This window comes from Pararge aegeria, chromosome 21, assembly GCF_905163445.1.
Source record: "Pararge aegeria chromosome 21, ilParAegt1.1, whole genome shotgun sequence".
NCBI lineage: Eukaryota > Metazoa > Arthropoda > Insecta > Lepidoptera > Nymphalidae > Pararge > Pararge aegeria.
This window is the reverse complement of record NC_053200.1, coordinates 16124005-16151076: the sequence shown is the minus strand read 5'-3', so window position 1 is coordinate 16151076 and position 27072 is coordinate 16124005. Positions and strand designations below refer to the sequence as shown.

At 36.0% G+C, this 27072-nt stretch overlaps 1 protein-coding gene across 1 annotated transcript in view; it reads left to right on the top strand.

Moving 5' to 3' along the window:
• Positions 1-27072, top strand: part of LOC120633378 (protein prickle-like) — a 198641-nt gene that overhangs the window by 34374 nt on the left and 137195 nt on the right. The window lies entirely within an intron of this gene.

Genomic DNA, 27072 nt, shown 5'->3' with positions numbered 1-27072 from the left:
CCAAAGTAAGTGTAGCTTGTGTTATGGGTAATAAGATAAGTTATCTTAGTACCCATAATATGAATATTTCTATGTATATAATACACATAAATACTTATAACGTACAGATAAACACCCAGACACTGAAAAACATTCAATTCATCGCAAAAACAGTTTTGCCAGTTATGGGAATCGAACCCACATCTAAGGCAGATGCAGAAAGCAAGGTCCACCACTGCGTCAACCGGCTGACAAAAATGTGCCGGTAAATGGTGCTATTCCGAACAAAAAAAAACTTTATATGTATATCACGTGCCAAATTCAGTGTTGCGTTTGCGCAGAACATAAATAAAAAACGTCGAACAAACAAACGAATACTTTCACTTTTTATGGGATCGCGAGGTAATAGTATAGATACTAAAAAAGGAAATATTTTTGTTTTTTATTTATTTATTTATTTGTAAACAATAACATAACTTAACCGGTAATTACTGAAATGATAATCACTGTAAAAGTATGAAACTGCTTAACAGTGATCACGCCCACCTCCCAAAACTTAAGATTTACAACTGTTCACTGGATATTTATCAAGAAATCTAAATACATTCAAAAAATATTAATTGAAATAAAATAAGATAAAAAAAACAATGATCAAAAGGGATAAAAACTTATTGACTTTAGTATTCATTTTTTTTTTAATAATAGTAAGTTGAATAACACAGAAGAAACGCGTCCTACAAAGTGTATTCTTGTGTCCAACAACCTGATGCGTAGGCGTTAAACCTCATATGCCTGTAATTACACCAGCACTCATTTAGACCGGAACAAAGCATTGCAACAATGCTGCTTGGCCGCAGAAAAAAGCACTTTCTTGGTGAGCTCTGTGACAAAAAGCTCTATTATTACTAACAGCTGCCAGCTTAACCTAACCCAACCTAATTATCCACGACATATTTCAATGTCCGCCTGAGAATAGAACGTCCCAGCATCGTGAATATTATAAAAATATTTAAAGTTTTACCATTTCTAAATAACACAAAAAAACAGTCATCGCGGTCATTTCGTGGCAGTCAAAAGTCACTTTAAGCATAAATAATCATAAAAACAAGAACATACGCTACAGGACCAAACCATCGATACAAAGTACCTAAGATATACTTTGTTGGTCTGATGAGAGCCTTCGACAGTGGCCGGCTAGTTACCACCCCACCGACAAAGTGTGCCTCTGAGCGATTTAGCGTTCCGGTAAGATGACACGTAAAAACCGATAAGGGGTGTTATAATTTATTATTATTTATTTATTTTACATCTTGTAAGTACGGCATAGAACTACATAGTTTATGGATAACTATAAGTATGAATTGACGTATAAGTATGTATTCGACGGCCGATTGGCGCAGTGGGCAGCGACCCTGCTTCCTGCGTCCAAGGCCGTGGGTTCGATTCCCACAACTGAAAATGTTTGTGTGATGAAGATAAATGTTCTTCTGTGGCTGCTTATTTATATGTTTATTATTCATAAAAATATTCATCAGTCATTTCAGTACCCATAGCACAAGCTACGCTTACTTTGGGGCTAGATGGCGATGTGTGAATTGTCGTAGTATATTTATTTATTGTATGTAGTTATATATGTTTAATATAACTGAAAACAGGATAGCCCGCTACCATCTTAGACTGCATCATCACAAACTAGTTTTACCGAACTGCCTCTGTATCTACGAATATAAGGATTGTTGATATCAACGTGCAATACAGGTCGATTATCGTCCACCGGTTTATTTGCTTTTAAGTTGGACTTTTATTGTGAATCGTAAAGTGTGCATTTTATGATGAGGTTGGACGCCAAGGGAAGCCGACCTGCGGTTATAATTACTCTGAGGTATTCCACGCCGTATACCGATCGATTATTGGGTTACCTACGACTTATAAGCACGTAAGCGTAACAGCAACCTCTTCGATAGTCTTAATTCTTTCTTATTAGCACACTATACTGTAACTTTAGATTTTAATACGTAGCCATATTTCGTGTTCTTTATTATCATCACTCTTATTCTCGAATTGCCTTCTTGCTCTAGTTGCATGTTCAACTAAAGCTCATTAAGTCCAGGGTTCGCAACCTGTGTTGAGCCAAAAAAAGTTAGGTATGTTATTTTTTCAGAAAAATTAATTGATTTTCCCAAAAATATACTAGGTTTCTCAATTTTAGTGAGGTTTTTTAGCATAATGTATGTTTCAGTTCGAATGTAAAAAGATTCTTAAATATTTTTAACGTCTAGTGGGCGAGGCAATCCTTACTAATAAAAAGTGTCTTTGTCTGTTTGTTTGTTTGTCCTTCCTTCATGCCCGAACTGAGCAACCAATCAACATGTTTTGTGGTATAGAGTTAGTTAAAAGGACCAAGGCCCAAGAGTAGAGATATATTTTATCGCCTTGTTTGTCCTACACTGGTATTACTTTATACTTACACAATACAACATGGATATCAAATGGATACAATATGGATATCAAATGACAGGGTGTTTTGAATTTAAATTTATATACTTCAATAGTTTAAATACTACAAGTAACTACAATTTAAGATTATGTCATCTTCGCTATCGCGCTCATTTCCATTGATATATTTATGAATCTTAAGATACGAGTACGATGAACAAATATTCCTAACATGTTATTTTTGTACAACTTGACTATCCAATTTGCTAGTCGTCACCGAGTCGTCACTGATACGAGTCGTCACCAAGTCGTCACTGATTCGGAGCAGGTTTTTAACATGTATTTAGTATTTGTAATTAACAGTATCTAGAACGGAAATTCCTTCGATTCTGTTCTTTTAAGCATGCAGATTGTCGTCGAGCTGCGATGTTGCGTAATTTAGTACCGAGAGACTTCACAAGAAAAAAACCAAGTAGCTGTATACGCTACACTTTTCCTAGGAGCTTATGCATTAATTTCCCATGAGCAAAGAATGTTTGAGTAGTACTTAATATGCTGGGAAACGTGTTATGGCGTTTTAAACCGCTTTAGGTTAATTTGACGGCCGATTGGCGCAGTGGGCTGCGACCCTGCTTACTGAGTTCAAGACCGTGGGTTTGATTCCCACAACTGGAAAATGTTTGTATGATGAACATGGTTGTTTTTCAGTGTCTGGGTGTTTATCTGTATTTATGTATAAAAATATATTCATCAGTAATTTTAGTATCCATAACACAAGTAACGCTTTCTTTGGGGCTACATAGATGTGTATGTATGTCATGGTATTTATTTATTTATTTATTTTGTTATGGTAGGTCAGAATTGAAGTTATATTTGTTAATTTCTTCGACCCACGTAGCGCAGTTGTAAGCGCTGTGGTATTAATAATAAATGTAAGCGGAAGGTCCCGGTTCAATCTTACTACAGAACTTTCTTATCTTATTTGGTGCGAGGCTACGGCTGGTTGCCCCCTACCGTCAAAGACGGTAAGCGATATATCGTTACGGTACTGCGTGGACACCGATTAGGTGTAGGTATACCTTAACAGGCTAGCCCGCTACCCATCACTTAGTTACCCAACAATACTGCATTCAAGGGCTAACTTATAATGCATTAAAAAATTAAAAACTATAGTACTTAGTTTCTTCTTTTTAATTATCTTATTAGAAAAAATCTAGTTGGTCATCGAGCTATAACGTTACACAATTTAGCACTGCGATACTTTAGAGAAGAAAAGAGCCCGCTACAGCTCTATTCTTTGAGCTAGTGAATTAATTTCCCATGGGTGAGGCAAGTTTAAATTAGCATGTACTCGACTACCAGAGATATACATTGTATTACAGTGTTCTAGGTCTAATAGTAAAATAAAGAAACTTTGGTTTAAGCATATACCTGCGGTACAAAGTTTAAAATTTACATATGATTGTTTGAAGAAGGCTTACTTTATAAGCATTTTTTAATTCACAGGTCTTTTTGTTTGCGGTGAATCTACCATCCTTTGTCAATGGCTTTATTTAGAAGCTCATGAAGTGGTGAAGTTTAATCAACAGTTAGAGAATATTTGCTTCTGTCAATAGTTCTGGTTGCCTTTTCGAAACTACCTTTTGCTGGTGTACACTATGTCCTTTTCTGAACCCTCTTGAAAACGTTTGACATACACGTTGTCAGGGGGATACATTACATGATGGTTCAGCATTCAAGGTATGAAATTCAAAATAATTCAAAATTCATTAATTCCAAGTAAGCTGTAATAAGTGTGTTTAACATATTCTTTAAACTTATGCATTGGTAGGTCCTAGATTACCTTAGGAATCATCAGCGATCTGATAGTGGTACTGAGAACTTCTTGGCATATAAAATAAAAACGTAACATTTTTTGGGAATTTCCAACCAAACCCGAGACATTGCGATGCGTAGTCAAGCTTGCCAACCAAAAGACCAACAAGACTAGATAGTAATAAACACGAGGCCGGTAGTAATGTACCGGATACGTAAAATGATTAAGATGTCGTTCACATGAACCCAAAACGAGATTTTGTAATAAATAATACCAACGTTTAACCAACAAATTACCGGCCCACTAAAGGGAATCTACTCTAAGGTTGAGAAAGATAAGCCGTAGTCCACCACGCTGTCAAAGTGTGTGTTGGACTTCGCACGTCGATGAGAACATTATGAAGAACTCAGGCATGCTGGTTTCCTCAGGATGTTTTCCATCAGCGTTAAAGCAAATAATACTCGAAAATAGTAGAGCTTTTTGTGACAGAGCTCGTCAGGCGAATTATTACCGTCATGCTTATATCTGCCGTAAAGCGGCATTGTTACAATGCTGTGTTCCGTTCTGCTGGGCGTGGTTGCCTCAACATCAAGCGGTGATGGCGCATTGGGTAGGAACTCGACTCCACTTTCGGGGGCCTAGTTCGAATCCCAGCACGTACCTCTAACTTTTCTGAGCTATGTGCGTTATAAGTAATTAAAATTTCACTTGCTTCAACGGTGAAGGAAAACATCGTGAGGAAACCTGCATGTCTGAGAGTTCTGCATAATGTTCTCCAAGGTGTGTGGACTCCAGCCTTGACCCCTTCTTACTGTGGGACACTCTGTAGTGGCCAATAATGGGTTGATGTGATGATGATGAGGCTTAACATCTACGCCTCAGGTTGTTGGACACAGCGTGACACTTTTTAGAGCGGGCTACAGGCATGCGGATTGTAGCTCTGGTGGCTCAACTGCTTGGTGCATCAATAATTACTATTAAAAAAAATGCTTAAAACTAACGTAACTCCGAAATGTTAGAGGTGCTATGCTGGCAGTGGCGTTCCTAGGGTCTTGAATTTGAGCAAGCCTAGTTAATACCTAAAGGACAAATTAACCTCGTCATGATCTCTAAGTCACCATTCTTGTTGTGTTAAATGACAAACAATATCAACAATACGATTAAGGTCAGCACGCGAATTATGATTTGAAATTTCGATTGATAATTGGTTGGATAAAGAAGATTCTATGCGACGTTTGCCAAAATTAAATAAGTAATCACAGAACTCCAAATGTTTCTGTGAATTCTCGTAATTATTTTGCTAATTTCATTTCGGAATAGTCGAGAAAAATTTAAAAGAGATTTATTGTAACGCAAGCCCGGCTTTTCGGCTTGTATGGTAGTCCGCCACTGTATGCTGGGTGTCGAACAAGGTCAACCCCAAAGGCAAGCTGAAGTCATACCCATTATGAAAGGCTTTGAACGCTTCGAAATAAATAACATAATTATCTAGAATTACTCTTCATTAGGCGCGAAGAATGCGTGATATAAGACCGAGCGAAAGCGTCGAGAAAAATGTGGAAAATGCATTGCTCGTCTACGCCCTAATGGGCCCGGTGACATCTGAATCGTCCGCTTCCCTCAGTTCAGAACTGCATACTTTTCCGTGTTTTCCAATTGCGCTGTCAATTAATTGTACAATGTTGCATAGAATGTTTGCAATTAATTTGACAGGAATGATCTATTGGTCTTATCTAGTTGCTTTAAAGTGCCCAGTGCTGCTAAATGCGGTTGAAAGATCTAACTTTTTTTTTTTACAAAATTTATTTATTTATTTATTTATTTATTCCCATCTTATATTTTTGTCATTATAGGAAAAAGTTATCCTAATACGAAAATGCAGCATGTTATTTAAATTTTAATAATATATATAACTATAGTTTATATGATAAAATCCAAATCGCTATATTTGTGAGTTCACTCAGAGTGCAACAAAATAAATCCGTCTTCTCAAAATACTGGTTTTGGTACTGGATCTCCTGGCACTTCACCATCAGCACCTTTATTGTGACGAGCATAAATTATTATTGTATAGTTCCGTTAAAAAAAATGCCTCGTTGTACCATTAGAGCTAGTTGTAAAAATGTCAACTGCAGCTAAAAAGTTCCCAGGTTCAATCCCCGGTTCAGGGATGACTGAACAGGGTGAGGTTTTTATATCAAGAAATTATTTGTACTAACCCGGAGTTTGGAAACTGGCGGTGATTGAACTCTGTGCCTCGGAGAGCACGTTTAGTTGGCGGTCCTGCGTCTGATCTCTTTCCGGTCGTATCGGGTCTGTCACAGTCGCATCCGACTGTGAGGGTGGGTGAGTGAAGAATGAACCTGTGTTTTCGTACACACTTGGGCATTATAATATAGAAACAATTAAATAAATAAATATACTACGACAATACACACATCGCCATCAAGTCCTAAAGTTAGCGTAGCTTGTGTTATGGGTACTAAGATGACTGATGAATATACATATGTATATACACCCTGATCCTGAAAAACCGGGAACCGGGTGGGAATCGAACCCACGGCTTTAGACCCAGAAAGCAGGGTCGCTGCCTACTGCGCCAATCGGCCATCACGGTCCCGCGACGTTGGAAAATCTCTCTGGAGATTGACCACCGTGGCCGAAATATGTCAGGGAAACTGTGTGTTAAAAATTAATCATTAATAACAACGATTATTACAAAGTGAAGTAGGTTAGAATGTAATTGATGCAACGGTACCATGAATATGGCCTACCTTTTGCATGTCGAATATCTCATTTTCACTTTCACCTGATGTATTGGAACATGCTAGGCAGAATGGCTGCGATCGCAGAATTAAGAACATTCAGAATTTTCATTCTGCCATTATTTTATGCAGTGCATTGTGACTAAAAACAATAAAAAAAACCCCGTGCACGTCTCGCTTTACACCCGCGGAATGTTGCTAGTTCAGAAACTTTTTCTCATTTTCCGATTTTATAGTAAACGTTTAGAACATTAGAGGTAAAGTAATCACTTTCTGGTATAACGTGGCTAACGGTTTGTTCGAGAAACAAATCTATAGTGGAGAGGTTTTTTGATGCATCAATATTAATCTGGTACACGGTTTCTGTTTGTTCTTAACTCTATGGTTGCGATATAGTACTGACAGATTATGATCAGATCTGTCAATAAGACAACAAGTTATATTTGATGGACCAAGCAGATTTCCCACCTGCTGGTGGGTGGAAAACCATCGACTTTAATCTGAGCAACACTTCTCAGAGCATGCACGGAACACCTAAGTGTTCCCATCCCATCAACCTGAGACGGAGGTGTTAAGCCTCATGTGCCTACATCATTACTTCTTACACTTCATAAATTCAAATCAAATTCAAAATTTCTTTATTCATGTAGGCCTATCACTTATGAAGCGTTCATAAATAAATGTTTACATAATTGTAAGGGGATGGTGATAACTTCGTTGGCCAACTTAAACCTAAAGCTACGAGGGTTCCAAACGCGCCCTGGTCTAAGAAGAGCCCACAACAAACTTAGCCGGGTAAAAAAAAAGGTCAGGTCTTCATAGGTATTTTTCTCTCGCGCAAAAGAAAGACCTTTATTTATTATCATAGTAAAATGTATGTGCTTCTTAAATATAGTTCAAAGGGTACATACCACAGTAAAATTTTTGGATTTGTCGATATTTCGACCCAGTTGCATGGATCGTGGTCACGACGGGACTGCGTAGGTACGAGATGTCAAGTTGGATGTCACGGGCAGAATTTGACTACCCACTTTCGAGTTATTTTTGTCGGATTTTTTGACAACGTCACTTTCAAATTGAGAAGCTGTGCAATGCTTTCTTGGTTTGCATAATTCTACCACTGGATTCCACACACTTGCAAATTTAAAACCGATCTCACGGTTGAAGTTTTTCTGCTTCCGAATTTCAATCGCTTCACGAACTAGTCTTGGTTGGAAATGGAAATGTTGATTAACCACGAAAATCTTAGTTTAAAATCTTTAATGTATGTCGCATCCTTTAATCAAAATGCCAACAACCACTATAAATCCATTAAAGGACGTGCAGCGGGTCATCTCCATAAAAGCACTTAGCAGGTACCCACCTCTTAAGTTTTACAGCCGCATAATGACGTATCTGGTAATACATCAATATTAAAACTGTATTACACTATGTCACTGGAAACTGTATCTTATAATTGACTAATAATAAGATATATAATATGTTGATTAAGTTAAGTTAATAGGCGAATTTCTAAAAGTATTAGATGTATCGTAAAATGTTTTAGAGATTACTTTATACGGTTCACGGCGCCACGTTACGCAATACTACATACCGTTTGAAACAGTAGACAAGATACCGCTTCCTTTTTAATTAAGAAAAAAACTTTCCCATGCAAACTTTTACGTATAAAACTATTTCGAACGATCGTTTAGAACTCTCCGAACATTATAAATAAGTTAATACATTATAATACCCTATTATGTTAAAAAATAGTTGGGGATGAAATACCAGTAACTAGGGGTTTCGCGGGATTTTTCAGACTAAGTCAGGGGCAAGAGCTAGTATACAACGTGTCACGGAATTAAAATAAAGTGACAGGAGCTATTTGATTTTACTTTTGCAAGTAATGTTAGGGCTGAATCTGATTTCTTTCTGTAAAAACTATGGTAATGATTTACTCAAAAACTATTAGTTTTTGGTTTCACACAAGTCTCAGAGACAGTAAATAATGTACCTCTAAAGCCTTTGAAGTATTATTTCGGATTTTATTAACACGTTATATAAGGTATATTTATGGCTGAATACTACTATAACTATACCTCGTTTCGACGTTATGTTGGGAGTTAGAAGAACAAAGTTGAGCATTAAAAAACTGATGTATGTTATAAAGTTGGGAAACTGAATGTTTTCCATTCTATTCTAGAAGTATTTTAGACGCATATAAAATAAAAAAGAAATACTTTTGTACAACACCTATGGGAATCAGAGGTGGTATGAGTTTTACAATCTCCAAATTTCCATAAGCACTAAATCAAAAAGAAAGCGTCGCGTCGTATGCCCCCCGCCGCGCTGTTAGGAATTTACATCGATTTAGTATCCATACTGCGACCGTTTTGTACATTTATACGAATAAATAAATATAAGTGTCCGTCTGTGATTCCGAAATAACTATCTTAAACATTTTAGTAGTATTCTTTTTTGCTTGCGGTGATAGCTCACTGGTTAGGAGATCGACTTCACTTTCGGGTTTCCGAGTTTGTATCCCAGCAAGCACCTCTAACTTTTCTAAGTTATGTACGTTTTAAGTAATTAAAATCTCACTCACACACAAGTGGAAGAAAACATCTTGAGGAAACCTGCATGCCTAAGAGTTCTCGATAGTGTTCTCAAAAGTGTGTGGAGTCCACCAATCCGCACTGACCCAGCGTGGTGGACTAAGGCCTTTACCCCTTCTAAATGTGAGAGGAGACCCGTGCCCTGTAGTGGGCCGGTAATGGGTTGACGTGACGAGTAGTAGAATAGAATAGAATAGAATAGAAACAACACAAGGAAACTAGTTATACTAATAGTACTTAGTGCTAGGGTGCAAAGGCGGCCTTATCACTAAAAGTGATCTTTTAAAGGCAACCTGAGCGTGCGAAGCCGATAAAAAGGTCGAAAGTAGATGGTGCATGTACAAGATGCCTGCCATAACCATTGGTGGTGGACAAAAGCAAGCCAGATGGCATTGCATATCTATGCGGTGCATATTAAAAGCAATGAAGAGAAGCGTTACATCCATATCCATGGGATATCAACAACTTAAGGCTCCAGATCCTTACGATACTTCACAGTTTAATAGAAGGAGAGCATTGAATCAAATAATTTTTGAGCACCTTCGTTTGTGAGGATATTTCTATGTATTTGCCTGTAGTTCTCTAAGCCCTGAACTAGAACTATGAAAAAAAAAAAAAAAAATGCTGGGTAACAATAATCCATTCAACTTTCGTATATATGATAAGAAGTAGATTTGTTATAATCGATGCCAAGTTTCAGTCAAATTGGTTTGGAAGTTTTTGCATGAAAGAAATCCAGCCACGCAAAGTCACGCTTTTATAACATTAGTGTAGATATAACACCGATAGACAAACTTGCTACTATGCGATGCTACATAATTTGAAGTTTTAGATCTGCTAAGTCGCCAAAGAGTATTGAAGTACGAAGGTCCACAAAATCCAAAGCAGCAAGCTGGTACTGGTCAGAGCGGTTCCGTGAATAGGAGCAGTAGAAGAGTACATAAATAGCCAGTAAATAGCGCTTTTTCTTGAAAATATCGCCATTTATGTTATTGATGCTTTCGTTACATTGCAGCGTTAATAAAAGCGCAAGCATGTAGATTAAAATTGCTTAAACAGCCTTAACTACTTAAAAGATATCAAAAGCAATAAATACCTGAATCCAACTGATAATTTTAAGTAAGTAGTTTCATTACTCGGGTATTTTATTAACGAATGGTATGCGTTTGGAGCGAAAGATTACTGCGATGTTTACGTTAAAAGATTTTATCAGATTGTTAATTTGTTCAATTAAGTATTTTTTAATATAATACCTTGCTCTGTCTGTTTGAAAGTGTTCTAATTGATTTAATTTTGTTTCAACATTATTTTATAATGACTACTAGTGAAAGTATTTAATTTATTACTGTATTTAATAACCACAGCTGATAGGTTTATCCTCAGCTCTGTAATGTCCCATAGCTGAACTATACAACACAGGACTCGACAGGTCTCCCCTCTTACGAAAGAGGGGGTTTGAGCATCATCAGAGGTACCACTGCCATAGTTTTTACTGAAAGAAATCAGATACAGCCCTAACATCACATGCAAAATTAAAATCATGCGAATCCTATAACTTTATTAATATGCACGTGTCGGTCTTTTATCCACAATAGGGTTGTCACTAGTAAACACTTTTTTTTAATCAGTTTTTATGGAAAAATAATAATGATTCTTTTCATTTAATATTTTTTCAAGGTGATTCCTTATAAAATATACATATGCACCCTTCAGTAGTATTTCGTAATTCCGTTACACGATGTATAAACCTAATAGTATATTGGCCCGACTCAGGGATCGAACCTAGGGCCTCGTGATCTGTAGTCGAACATACGAACCACTAGACCAACGAGGTGGTCAAAACATCTATATCCAGCATCGATCTTGAAAAACTGTAAAATATTATATGTGTACAAAGTCTCACCACAATTGACCCACCATTCAGGTTATTTAGATGGGCCACTTTGACGTCCACAGGAACACGATTGATGGTTCATAAAAAAGCAATCCCCATAATCAGAAGTCCTTATAATCAAGATCGTTGTCTCTCGCGGATTATCGTAACAAGTAACCAAAAGCCATAAAAGTTACCGCTTGGCCTAATAAGTTAACGTAATCTGGTTACCACTTGTTCGTATATCGACGCTTAAGATCCCGGCACACTTAACCGATATATAAAGGCAGAAGCATACTTATATCATGCCACCTAATCCCCAAAACTCCTTTATTTAGATAAACAAACATACAGACACAGATTTTTAAATTTTTTATTAAATACATTTGCATGGTTCTAAAACCACATCATAACATCAAATTTGTGTTCGGGAAATCCAGTTATTAAAGTCGAATGGGATCACGTTTAAATATGGTAAAAGGGTTTGGTCCTTGATCATACTAAATCACACACATTCAGGTAATATATGAATAAATAAGATATCAAGTGATTAAATTAGTGGTTTGTAATTTTTTTAGGTTATTTTATGTGAAAACTGAAATATATTATTTCTCCAACTAGACTATTAGAAATACTCACCATGCGAGATATCCTAGCGATCCCTTTTAAATAACCTTTAAAAAAAACAAATTGTAGTGATTGAAATCCTACAGAAGAATCGTTGGGCAGCAAACATCCATTTGCATTTGGTTGAGATATAAAAGGAACACGTTATACAAAGTGCGGCCCTGTGTCCGCTGCTTGGCTTAATTTTCATGATATGTCATGAATTTCCGCAAAGTAACGCCTGCTTCTATCCAATATTAAATTTTACGGTATGCAGTGCTTTTGTCCATGTATTAAGTGCACGCCACTGTATGCAAGTGATAACACTGCAACGTCTCGCTGCCTTCGACCCCGCAAGCAATGCTAGCAACAAATTTAGTTCGTGAGGCGTGTTATAAGTACGTTCCCATCTTTACTGACCGGTTGCCGATGCGGGATGCGGTTATCATCTCATCTAATTTATGTCGCGGTCGGCAACAGGAATGTTAAGAGGCGCTTTTTAAATGCTCGCGCTGAAAGACATCTTCTTTTATTTGCATTTCGCGTGGATTGTAGGTAGCCGCTTGAATGCGCGGGAGTTGACATGTTTTATTTTATTAATGTATTGAAAAGTGCTTTATGTAAAAAATAGCATATATCGCTAAACCAGTGCTGTTCTAAAATAGACCGCTTGGTTTGGCTGTATGTTGTTATTGGGATTCGTTTTTTTTGCATCTTTAAGTTTAATATAGTTTCCTATATAAAATTTTATTTTCTATATTTTTGTGTACAGTAAATGTGGGTTAATTTAGTTATATTTTCGAACCTACGGTTCCAAAACATGATCGCTAACTATGGGCTTCATACAAAGGCTCAGAGTCACTCACCGGACGATGGAGAGAGCTAGTTTTGAAGAACCTCTACGTGATCAAATTAGAAATGAAGAGATCCGTAGAAGAACCATACTTACCGACACATCTCAACGAGTCGCGAAGCTGAAGTGGCAAAAGGCGGGGCACATAGCTCGCAGAACGGATGGACGTTGAGATCCCAAGGTGCTGACAAGGCCCCGGGTAAGCGCAGCGTTGGTCGACCCCCAACGAGGTGGACAGACGACATCAAGCGCGTCGCACGGAGCCGCTGCACGTAAGCGGCTCAAAACCGAGGAACTTGTAACTGCTTACAAAATACCTATGTCCAGCAGTGGACGTCTATTGGTTGATATGATGATGATGATGACGACTGGATCTTGTGTATTACTTAAGAGGCAACCCTGACTAAGTGGGTCATCAAATCTAACCGCAGGATAACCAGGATCCCTCTAACCGAAGTATCTAATCAATAAATCCTCCACGCATAGGTACCGCTCACCCGCATACTTATGTAAAGTGGCTCACAGCGAAGACGTCGACGTCGCCTCTACGATTAGAATATATTAATATTAATACGCCACCACCTCCCACCGACAAATTAATACCCGCCATGTATCTACCACTTGTCCACTTTTTACTCGCTTGTAAGAGAGATGTTGCATTAATTCACTCATCTAGCATAAAAGGTAGACAATTATTTACCTGGAATCGGTTGAACGAATAGTCAATCAGTGTAAAAATTGCTAACTTGATAAATGTTTCTTATTACAAAAATCATAGATGGCGCTGAAATAAGTGTTATAGTGTATCTTACTCATTGTTGGCTGTTCGACGGTCTCAAATAATTGATAGTCTATAAATCAAGTCCGTCTTACATAAATTGTCGTTTCTTTTGAGCGTGAAAAAGACGGAAAACTTCATCTAACAACAAACTTGTTAACTTTATAAATGTGCCTTAGTGTTATAGTGTATCAAACTCATTTTTGACTGACCGTTTGACCTCTTCGAGTAATTGATTGTATAAATTAGGAAGTTTATCATTTTTGAGGTTTCTCTTAGTCTAGTCAGATGAAAGTACTTACTAGTTACCACTCTAAAGACAAAGATATTATGCCAAGCGATTTAACGATCCAGTAAGAAGCCACCGAGAATGCGATTAGGGGTACTGGTTTAATATAACTGCCATACCTCTAACAGGTTAGCTTGTTGTTACCACCTTAGACTGAAGCATCACTTACCAGTTAGATTTCAATGAAGCGCTAAATTATAGTTGAAAAAAAACCTTTTAAATACGTCGGTATTTTGTTTGTGATTTTCATTGGTTGACGATAGATACAATCACGGCCAATCAACAAAATTTTAACACTAGGTCAGTTCAGTATAAATAAAATAAACGTTCATTATAAATAAATAATAGCAATTAATGGCAGTAGTAAAATTAGCGGCGTGGACTATAAAGATTTGTTTCATTAATTATGCAAATGAATTAATTAAGAAAATGGCTTACTTAACTAATTATGTACTACGAGTATATAATTTATTATGTCGCATCGGCCATCAATTTTCCAAGAAATAGTTTCACAAAGATTCAGGTGCCAGAAGACGAGTATCAGAAGACCTCAACATCTATTCGTCTTCCAAACTATGCGCTGTTGAACTATGTATGTAACTATGATTATTCTACAGAATTTTAAGCCCAAGAAAATGAATGGTTTCTAGATTTTTTTAAATACTGAAACAAATGAAGACTATATTATGTACAACTGCTAGTATAGAATAATTAATAATGGAATCGATGTGATGACAACGTCTGTTTACATATTGTCAAATTTAGCTTGCTATTAATTATGAAAAAATATTTTTGTTTTGGATAGTCAATTATAGATATAGGCTACAGCTTATATCCTTTTTCGATAAATGTTTTAATGTAACAACACGCTACGACCAAAAGGAGCGATCATAAATGAAAAATGTAGCAACAACAGAAATAAAAATTCCTTTTGAGAGCTTCCTATTAAAGTTATGCTTAAATAATATATCACGGAATTGTTTCTTGTTGAAAATTCTAAAAAGTCCAGGACAGCGAATTTCTATCATTAAAGTTGAACTTATATGCGGACGAAGTCGCGGTTGACCGCTAGTACAGTACAGTTTACAGATGCGCCGGGCCAGGGCCACCTTAAACCATCAAAACGGTGAGCGCGTAAACGCGGTCAAACTTTACAACCTTGCCGGCTTCGTTAGCGAGTGTTGTAAATCAGGGAGAGTTTAACCAGAAGTAGAAATTATGGGTTTATGTACCTATCTCAAATGCCATACCAGTTTAAATTATAGCTTCCCAGATTTTTTACATAGGGTAATTTTATTAGTGATACGGAAAACTTTGAGATTATAAAATCACTAGTAGTAAAATAATATATCCTATGCCCATATGTTGTAGTAGCAGAGCTTTTTGAGCTCGTCCGGGGAAGTAGTACCACCATGCTTATTTCTGCCGCTAAGCAGCATTGTTGCAATGTAGCGTCACATCTGCGCCTCAGGTTGATGAACACAGGGCAACACTTTGCAGGCTGTATTCCTTTCAGGCCCTACGAAGTATTGCTCTGTTTATAGGCGATTGTTTTCCACATACCATCAGGTGAGCTATCTGTTTGGTCCATCAATTATTACCATAAAAAAAATCAGGATTAAAATATATTTGTATGCGCTGAATTTCATAAAGACTAGTTGATACTTATATTTACATACTACACTCTATAACAATACTATACTTATAGCTATAACATAGTTCGGAGGAGGGATGGACGTTGGGGTCCCAAGGAATGGCAGCGCCGCACTGGTAAACGCAGCGCTGGTCGACCCCCGACGAGGTGGACGGACGACATTAGGCACTTGGCAGGTAGCCGCTGGATTCAAACGCCACAAACCCTTGGAATTTGGAACTCCCTACCTACTCCATACCTATGTCCAACAGTGGACGTATGTAAAAAATTGGCACATTTCGTTTTTTTAGCTCAAATTGTTTTAACAATTATTTGGTGCATAAAATTCATCTTTTCAGTTTACACGATATATTAAAATAACAACCATTGTATTTCATTACTAACATAATTAATTATTATCACACAACTACAAAAAAGTTTATCTATAGAATTTCATGGAAAGAATCTCGTTATCAAATTGTAAAAGAATCATTCACACTATAGAATAACCGTAATGGATTTTCTCTTTGTGTGTTGAAAAAACCATTGGCACTTTAAGTTAAAAAAAAAATCTATTGATATAAATAAATAATACCGAGATAATCCGCAATGACTAAAAATAAATTCTGATGCGTTTTAGAAATGAGAAAATAAATCACTCGAAGACCTTCTCTTGTAGAATAATTATCGTTTATACATATACTTATATATGCGTATATACGTATATAGGCGTATATAGTTTTAGAGCTTGGGAACAATTTTCTTAAACTGGTATTTAAAGAAACAATTCACCTCATTTAACTCATAAATTACACCTAAATACAAAGAGAGTACGTAAAACAATGGTTCAATTGGCAGATTATGATTAATTAATTTATTTTTTCAATTACAAGTCCATTACAATGTCAAATAGATTACATATAATAAATTATTATATTTTTAAAAAAAGAATTTCAATCTAATGGTAACATTTGAAATGGAACCCTGTGAGGGCGCTGTAACCAGATTGAGAGGCGGACTTATTATTGTCAATATTAAATATTCTCATTTAGGAAGTCGTTTATTTTATAATAAGCTTTCTCCAGCAAGTAATGTTTTAAGGATTTTTTAAATAAGTTTATACTTTCTATTTCTTTTATATGTTCCAGGATTTTGTTGTAATTTTTGTGTATATGCAAGGCACGGTCAAAATTTTTAACGATTTAAAATGAGGCGCACAGCTTTCCGTGTGTTTAAATTTTTTTTTAATACGAACGCATTTTTTTTGTAGTACAAAAAGTTGATGCACCTCTTTACTATTTCCCCATAATAGGATACCGTAGCTTAGCCAGGCATTTGCATACGCGAAGTAGGCTAACAGTGTCGCTTCTGTGTTCGTTGATTTTTTTTAGCTCTCTCAATGCGTATGTGAATCGAGACAGTTTAGTTTTAGTTTTTTGTGTATGTGGTTATGTGATTTAAACCGTTTTGTTAATTACACGGTACTTACTTTATACATGTGTGTTTGTTTATACATATGCATAAAAAATTATTAAAATAAAGATTTTAACACTAACTGTGCCGTGTGGTGTAACCCGCGTAATCTTTGGAACACGGCATACTGCTACATAGTCCTACCTTCCTCAGTAAATCATCTCCCTAACTTAAATGTTTTTCAACCATATTGATAGTTCCAAATATACAAACATATTATATTATTATATTCAATACAGATAAAGATGCAAAAACTTCAAACATATTTCAACAAACGACAGACGTGTGTGCGAATTACGCAATTATATTCTCGCTAATGACCGTCCCGGGGACCTACTCTAGTTTCACGTTACCTATTATACCTACTTATAGTTCCCTACCACAGATGACTGAAAATAATAATGTGTGGCGTAGTTGCAGCGGAAACTGTAGTGGATTCAAAAATAAAATTTTCCAACATGGATCCCACAGTTTCCAACTTAGCCGTCATTATGCTATCTTGTACATTTTGTCATTAAGAAATTCATCAGCCATTTAATGATACCAATACACACATGATTTTACAACACTTTTAGTGAGGCTACATTCTACAACATATTTCATGGCCGCTTTATTAGCGGGAGTGGAAATAAAATAATTACAGTTTACAATCCCGAGCACTAATGAAGCCAACTTGCTGTAATAAAGCCGCCGCAAAGCCATAAGCGCCGTCATCATACAAGCCGCCATGTGTCTTTATACTCAACCTGGTCAAGAGACAAAGATTTCTCTTAATGTCTCTTGACGTGTAAAAGAACCAACTTCGGTACAGTGTACAGTGTTAGAATTAAAAATTGAGTTTAGTGCCATTACAACAATCAATTTTAGGTGTATTCAGCGTTATCATTCAAAACAAAACTAAAAAAAAATTAAAACTATCAAACATTATGATGTAAATACAATACATACTTAAACGATAAAATCTTGGGTGTGAATTGCTCTAGCTTCATAGCTTAATATAAACTAACTGTGAGATGGTGATAACAAAAAAAAACTTACCCGGCTAAGTTTGTTGTGGGCTCTTCTTCGACCAGGGCGCGTTTGGAACCCTCGTAGCTTTAGATTTAAGTTGGCGAACGAAGTTATCACCACTCCTTACAATTATGTAAACATATATGTATGAACGCTTCATAAGTGCCTGTGATAGGCCTACATGAATAAAGAAATTTTGAATTTTGACAAAGTAAACTACTACTCAAAACTATATTCATCAATTATATATATATATAGCACGTGCATCTTTATTCGAAAATCAATAAACAAAACAATCCACACTAATATCACTTTCACAAAAAAGAAAAATAAAACTCGTCGAGCCAGTTTCCTACCCTTACCTAGAACAAGATAAAATTATGGTAAAAAATCCCTTACCTTTGAAGGCGCCAAGTTTTATAATAAAATACCTATACTTATAAAAAACTAGCTGTCCCGGCGAACTTCGTACCGCGCATCATATTTTTTTGAGGAATGTTATTATTTTAATACTTATTATCCTATTCCGGTCTAAGAGGAATCGAAAAAAATCAAATATCATAAAAATTGGTCCAGCCGTTCTTGAGTTATAAATGGTGTAACTGACTTTTTATGTCAACTCAGACGGGAACGCTGTCGAACGGGATAAACAGTATCCTATGTCCGCCTCCTGGCTCTAAGTAGTGTAACTAACACGACTTTCTTTTATATATATAGATGTAAACTCATTCAATGTATTCAAAACTAAATTAGCTTCTTATATATTAAGCAATACCAATAAATTTAAAGACGAATACATTGAATGAGTAGATAATAGTAAAATTGAATTTAGTCTAGTCTAATGGCGAAGTGTATTAATTTATTATAGAAAACTAAGTTTCCTATGTAAGTGACTTAGGTCTTTTTATGGGAATAAATGTCTTTAAACCTAAACCTAAACCTATATAAAAATAGGTATTAATCTTAATCTTTTGGGCTTCCAACCTTTAAAAAAAGTTATACAGACAATATTTCTGTTCATAATGAAATCAGTAGATAGTCAGTAACACCTTATCTCCAAACAACCCGTCTACAGTAGTATTTAACAGTCAATTTATGTATGTATAGAATATCTAGTTTTGTAAATTTATCCAATTTTCATAATTTGCGCGTTGTTGGCTTCCTCTCGGCAACCCATGTTTGGCTATGATAGTTGAAAATTCTAAAAGAAAAAAAAAATTATTTCTTAATTTTTAATTAAACATACCTACTTGTTTCTTAAGCTGTTATGTAGCCCAATTTTGATATACCTAACAAAAAATATATGAAAATGGTAAACAATCTAAAATGTCTTACTAATTTATTTTTATTTTCATTTAACATCAATCTAGAAATTTTGTTCACTAACATATAAGAAACAAAATAAAAAAATATATATTTAAGGCTTCAAAATAATAATGGCCACTTGTCACGACCTTCCATAGCCGACTAGAAAGCCAGTAGGTTTAAAATTTTATATATAGCAATCACAGAAAATGATAAAACAAACAGTGCCTGACTCTACTCAGTGGTTCCCGTTCGTCGGTCTGTATGTCTGTCACGTGCGCGCGAGAATGTCGTACGAGAGGCGACGGCCACCTCGCACATTTTAAAGAGCTAGTTATGTGGTTATTTGTTATTACCTATTGTTTGAGGTTGAGAAGTTAATTGCGTTATGCTATCGGCTAACTCAGTGTTTATGTCTCAATTAAGGGTTCTTATTAAATTCCAATATAAGTCTACCAATCCCACTTGGCCAGCGTGGTGTACGACTGCCTAAACACTTCTTATTCTAAGTGGGGACTCGGGCTCTGTAGTGGACGGGTAATGGGTCGATATTGATGAAATAATTCAAATAGGATTGTTCCAAGGCGTTTTAAATAAGTCAAAACATCTATTGGCGCATCTTTGAAGTAAAACAAACACTTGTGCCGTCCCAGCAACCGGCACGCTTTCTTATGCCGTCATGCCAGTTGATATTTTTAGTTCAATATTAATTAATAAATAATCATTATAAGTTCTAACTTCTATCGACCGTTGATTGCTGAAATTATCCTTATATCTAAATATTTCATCAAAACCTGATCATATTTTAACAAAAAAATAATAGATTAATTGAGCTTAATGTTCTTTTAGATCTCATAAGGAAAGTGCATTTGTCCGGGATAAAAAGTACCTTTGTCACTTTACGGCCCATAAACGGTCGCGGCGTAAAGAACGGATAAACCACTTTTTAGTTTAAGAAGATTGTATTCTACGCACATTTTATACATCAAGATATGTTATTTTCAGTTAATTTAACGTATTTATAATGCTCAGTTGCGATTGCCCACTGCTTTTATTGCGGTTGCCTATTTGAAACTATTAATCTGACTTTATGAACATACGACCGCCTGAAGGGATGTTTATTTTTAAATCTTAACTAGATATTTAGGGCAATCGCAACTGAGGAAATATCCAATTTCTGAAAATTGAGAGTTTAGTATACTCCCTGTATTTAATCACTTTAATATAAAAATAATTCTCGCCCGTTTGCTTAGAAACTTTATATAATGTTATTCTCTGACAACATAAACACTGCAAGAAAAAGTGTTGATCCGTAAAAACTAAAAAATATACTTGCGAACCGTACATTTTTTCGGGATAAAACAGCCAATGTGCTATTCCAGACAATAATCTATCAATGTGCTAAATTTCAACTAGATTCTTTCAGACATTCTGGCGTGAATGAAAAAAAAAATCACCCTAACTTACGCATTTACTTACTAGCTTTTTCCGAGCTCAAAAGTCACTCTCTAGATGCCAAATTTTATCGAAATATATTCATTGGTTTAGGCGTGAAAAGGTTATATAGAACTTTTGAATTTATAATATTAATTTCATCATGATTAACCTTTACCGGTCCACTACAGGGCACTGATCTCCGAGAATCAGAATCAGAATCTCTCAGAATGAGGAGGGTTTAGACCGCTACTGTCCACCTAAGTGCGGTTTTTTTTATACCACTATATTATATATATAAACTGAATGCTTAAAGAAGTTCACGAGCAAATTCTTTAGTCGCAATCGTACATTGACAGCGCCAAGTACGGCTTTGAGTGACTGCCGACTGACTGATTGGAATCAAACCTTCCGACTCGTCGATACAGATCAAGCCACCTCATGCTCGTGACTGGAGGACATGCCAGACGTAACCATTGATTTGTAAAGTTGGGTGCACTGTACAGCGCAGTCTGTGAGTCATTATAGAAGTAGGCCTTACGCCTGCCTTACACAGCCTTATTTTAGCCTTATTTATTTATTCACAGTCCTCCTGAATGAAAATTATTTTTAATATAAAATTTAATTAATAATTTAAAAACGCTAATTAAACATATATTTTAGGACCTGGGTACTAGTTAACACTCCATTTTTCCATCAATCTAAGGCATTGGATGTAACAGTGGGTGGGTGTGATTGTGGGAGAGGCAGTGGGTGTGGCAATGGAAATGGCAGGGAGTGTAGGTGGCAGTAAGAGTCGCCGTGGGAATCGCAGTGGGAGTAGCTGAGAGTGTGGCAAAAAGTTTGCCTTTGGTTGTAGAAGTGGCAGTGGGAGTTGCTGAGGGTGTGGCTGCGTGTATGGCTGTGTGTGGTAATGAGAGTGACAGGTGTGGCTATGGGTATGGTTGAGGCTGTGGCTCTAGATGTGGCAGTGGGACTGGCATTAGAGAGGGATTTGCAGTGGGAGTTGAAGTGGCAGTGGTAGTAGCTGTGGGTGAGACTGTGGGTGTAGCTGTGGGTGTTGCAGTGGTTGTAGCTGTGGTTGTTGCAGTGGGTGTGGCAGCGGGCATTGATCGGGAAAGTGGAGCGATGACTGGTACCTAGGACCGTCAGAGTGGTAACGCACAACAGGCTTGCAAATGTTAATCTCGCGATACCTCCTGTCAAGCGTCAATTTTATATCTTTATTGTATGCAAAATTGTGTTCGTAAGTTATCACGATATTTACGCCTGTTGCAAACCTGTCGTGAGATATACAGGCTTCCTTAAGTTGAAGAAGTAATATTTTAATTGTTTAAAACGCACATCACTTAGCAAAGATAATATTGCGTGCTGGGATCCGAACTTAGCCCCCCGAAAGTGATGCTTCCCACTTGGCTATCCCACTGCTCTTGGTGTGTATTTTGCAGTAAATGATTATTATGGTTATTTTATTTACAGGTTATTCATAACGATGACAAAGTTACACCGTAACATTACTGTGCCTTGGTTTTTCAAGTTATTTCTAAGTTGCAAGAAAACCAGCGACCAAATAAGGCATCGTCATACTGTTACGCATGTAATCGATACTAATTAATTGCTACCAAATGAAACAACTTATGCAAAGTAATTGCAGGAAAGAGCCTCCATACGGCAAGTCACTTCAATGGAAGCGTTTAACGCAATTAGAAAACTTTTCACCGGATCTCAGTAATCATGACTAGGCATCAATGTTGATCAGCCATTGCAATTTGAACCCTATTCATTTAGTGGGTGTTATGCAATGTCTAAATGTTTAGGATGAGCCTAAAGTACCGCTGGAAACCGAGTACTTACTGATTGTAACTTTGTGCTGAAATACTCGTGATGAGCCTGCCATCACAATAACGATAATAAGTACACACTGTCAAACCTTATAGCTAACTTCAGGATGCCGGTTTTTTGTGACGGTGTGCACGCACATCGTCAAAAGTGAGCTGGCGAAAGATGTATTCCCCTCTCACTCGGTTTCGCAACTACCTTCATCCTGTTAAAATCATGTAAACATGTGTGCGCGCATTTCGCTCCATTGTATAATTTTACTCCCGTGATTTTTCTTAAAACGCCGCTAAAGAAGTATAACTTCAAAAATAAGTTGTACACGAATGAAGTCGCAAGGAACCGCTAGTGTAACTATAATACCAAGATAACATTTACAAGCTTAGGTACTTACTAAAATTAAATGTAGATGACTTATGTTAAAAAATGGTTTAGATCCACTTTCTAATCAAATCTGAGGAGACACGTTTACGTTTTTATCAACCTCAAATAAATTATTTAATTGATTCGTCAACGTTATTATAATTTTTAATGATCTGCGGATTATTTTTATTTGACACGATTCTTTAGGCGAGATTGTTTTTTCTTGAATATATTATAGCACACTCAATGGTAAGTAAAGATTTAGGATCGCTCTTATCTAAAAGATGTCTATTCATTCTCGTTCAATGGGCCCAAATAGACCATATATCCTCTCCAATAAAAAAGAACATTGTCAAATAAATAATATTACACTTCATTCAAATAGCCCTATCATAGGCACTTATAATGCATTCGATTTTTGTTTTTAATTTTCGATTGGGTTACGTCGGCTCATCATTCTATTCATCATCAAATCGACCCATTACCGGCCCACTACAGGGCACAGTTTTCCTTCCACAATAAGCAGGGGTTAAGGCCACCACGCTGGCCCAGTGCGGATTGGTGGACTAAACATATCTTTGAGAACATTATGTAGAACTCTCAGGCATGCTGGTTTCCTCACGATGTTTTTCTTCACCGTCAAAGAAAGTGATATTTGTATTTACTTAAAACGCACATAACATAGAAAAGTAAGCGTTAAAATTTATAAGGACTTTAAGCACCGTAGCCAAAGTACATACTAAGAGAGGATTTTTTCAAAATCTACAATCTAAGCGTATATAAGTTCGTAGGAAAGTCTGATATAAATTAAGCTTTTGGTAAAAATATATTGCACAGATTTATTTCACCTTTTTCAAATTCCCCTATTTCATTTATAAGGGGAACCGTATAAATGAAGAGGGAATGGGTGGAACTATGGAAATAAAATATTTTAGAAAAGTATTCAAGTTGAATCCATTAACTTGGAACCTTTATTTTTTTTTTATTTGAATCCACTACAAGTTAGCCCTTGACGGCAATCTCACCTGGTGGTAAGTAATGATGCAGACTAAGATGGTAGCGGGCTAACCTGTTACGGAGTAAGTTAGTCATACCCCTAATTGGTTTCTACGCGACATCGCACCGGAACACTAAATCGCTTAGCGGAAAGTCTTTGTCGGTAGAGTGGTGACTAGTCACGGCCGAAGCCCCTCATCAGACCAGACAAGAAAAAAATATGAAATTATAAATACTCAAATAGCCCCTGGCGGAAATCGAACCCTCTTAAATTTACAGCGCTAACCGTTGCGCTCCCTAGCGGTCGTAAAGACGTTGTAGTTTCTGGAAACGGGCGTAGGCACGAGGGGCAAATTTCTTACACATACGGGAATTTAAATAAAATATCTACGAAGGCAAAGTTACAAGCTAAACTACTAATACTATCACTCTAAATTGATAAATAAACTAAGACGAATTACTTTTAAGACAATTGAGCACTTTTTCACTCCCTTTTCCGGTATTCCTGTAAGATCGCATCTAACAACGCTGACAGGGCATTCCAGACGATCTTATCCCAAGACGCGCCGACAGCAAGCTTTGTACCCAAGCTCTCTGCATTATTTAAAAGCTCCTACAAACTGATAGCGTGGAAACGCAACTCAATTGTAAGAATCCAATGGTTTTTTCATCAACTCTATCCGCAAGTCCATCAATAAGAACATTATAATTGCCAAGGTGTATTTAGCACAGAGACAGCTTGGGAGAGAATAATAACGATTCCTTTATCCCGGAAAAACAGGGTTTTTTACAAGAATTACAAAGGAATTAAATCTTTTTCCGAATCTTCAAAGTAAGAGTAGTAATCCACTTTTATAATTAAGTATCGTAAATCTATATATTCGTCAAATCTCAACCTATTTCAATACTTTCATTTTTATTGGAAGGCGCTTGCCATCTATTTACGATTTATTTCATTGAAAATTTATGAAGATCAGTTGAACAACTTTAAACATAAAAAAAAAAAATATCAATGTGATATTTTGATTTATGTTTATTTTACAGATTCGATTTTCGAAAACAATTATTGATCCTTGGGACTCGGGTACGCGAGGAACTTTGTACCATGGTTAAAATATCAAAATATCAACTCAGATGTTAAGTGTTTTCTTAAGTCCTTATTTCCCTTCATTCTAAGATTACTTACCGTAAAAGTGATCGACTTAAATAACACTACTCAAGTTCGTGTTATGATCGAGTCTAATTTCCTGTGGTAGTAAACTACCATGACTAAGGTACTGTACATACAAGCGACTACACAAATTTGAATAGTCCATACCTCAAAGACTACCATTTTAGAGTGCATAAAAAACCCTAGCTTGTAGTAAAAAAACATTTGAATGTTATTAGTTAAATAAGACAACCGTCAACAGTGTATACTTACGGGCAACTACTCTGTGCATACAAATGATGATTTAAAACTTTTTTTATAACACCATAAAATGCGATATTGTGGCAAATAAACAAATAAAGTAATCTTTTTAAGATAAGTACGAAAAATATATAAAATAAAGTAATATTTGCACTCGAGCACATACGTCAGTGAACTCGAGTATTTTTACAAAATTCTTGATATATATAACATTTTTTTTTATAATTAATATTATTTAAGTCACTTATTTCAGCATTTTAAAAAATATATAAAAAATTATATTTCCTCCAAGTTTAGGTAAGAAAGTTTTAATAAAAATTATAAAAACAACTCTAGTATCTCAAAAAACTTCAAATTCTTTTATTTGCATAAAATATTGTAGGTATACATGTTGAGTCATAATATATGACATACAAATCTTAATTTAAAACTAATAATATAACTCAAAATCATTTGAGTTATATTATTAGGTTGCAGAATTTATCATTTAAATAGTTTTATTTAGCAAATTATATTGTTTTGAGTAAACAACCTGTCTGTAGTGTGAACATAAGCAGCTCATATAAAAGTTAATTTTACTGCTAGTTTGGTGGACGAGGCAAATTACGAGGAAACCAGTCGTGACCGCTTTCCTCTCAACTATTTAGACGTTTTAGAATGTTACCCACTCGCCACGGGGTGTGTTTATGGGCCTGTGAAGCTGGTATGATTGTATTTTAAACTTTCTAGTCAATTGTGCAGTATTACAAATCATCCATACAAATCTATACTATCAATACACCTAATTTAAAATGGAAAATTATGTCTGTTTGTTGTTTGTCACCTATGTTCTGTAAATCCACTGCACCGTTGATTAAATATGGACTATTCGTGATATTAAAAATGCGAAGTACAAAAAAATAAATACAGTTTGTACACCCTTAACTTGGTAACCAATCGACGTTATTTTTAGCACATTGTCAGTTGTGAGAACGGAGAGTAACATAGGCTCCTTTTATCCCCGGAAAACAAACGGCTCCCATGAGATTATAAAAGAAATTCATAGTAAAAAAAAAACTAAAAATCCCGCTTGGTAAAAAAACCCAAACTGATTTCTACCTATTTAGTTTAGTTTATTTATAAAAGCGTGTAATTTTTAGTTCTACTTTTACTAATTTTTTTACTAGAACAAAACTAATCGGGAACCCATTCACAATCAAATATGTTAATATTAGCTAAATCGGCCAAAGATAATAGTTGGAAATTAAAATTAACATCATTCCTATAAATCGACTATAGATGAAAATTATGTAAATTACCTACCAAAAATCTTATTCTGCAAATTGAATCATGAAATATTTTGTCCTCGATATATCTACAAAGTTTGAACGAAATCAGACCGTTTGAAGAGGTTCAAAATCAAGTTCAAAGGAGTCGGTTACAAACATACGAACAAACATATAGGTTAAGCTAATAAAAAGCGTTACAAACGCGGGCAAAAGACGCGGGCATTGGGCAACAGCTGAATTTGGTAAAAAGATAGCTTATAGATAGCTTCCATTCTTTAGACCATTTTAGGCCTTGACTGCAATCTCACCTGGTGGTAAATGATGATGCAGTCTAAGATCGTAGCGGGTTA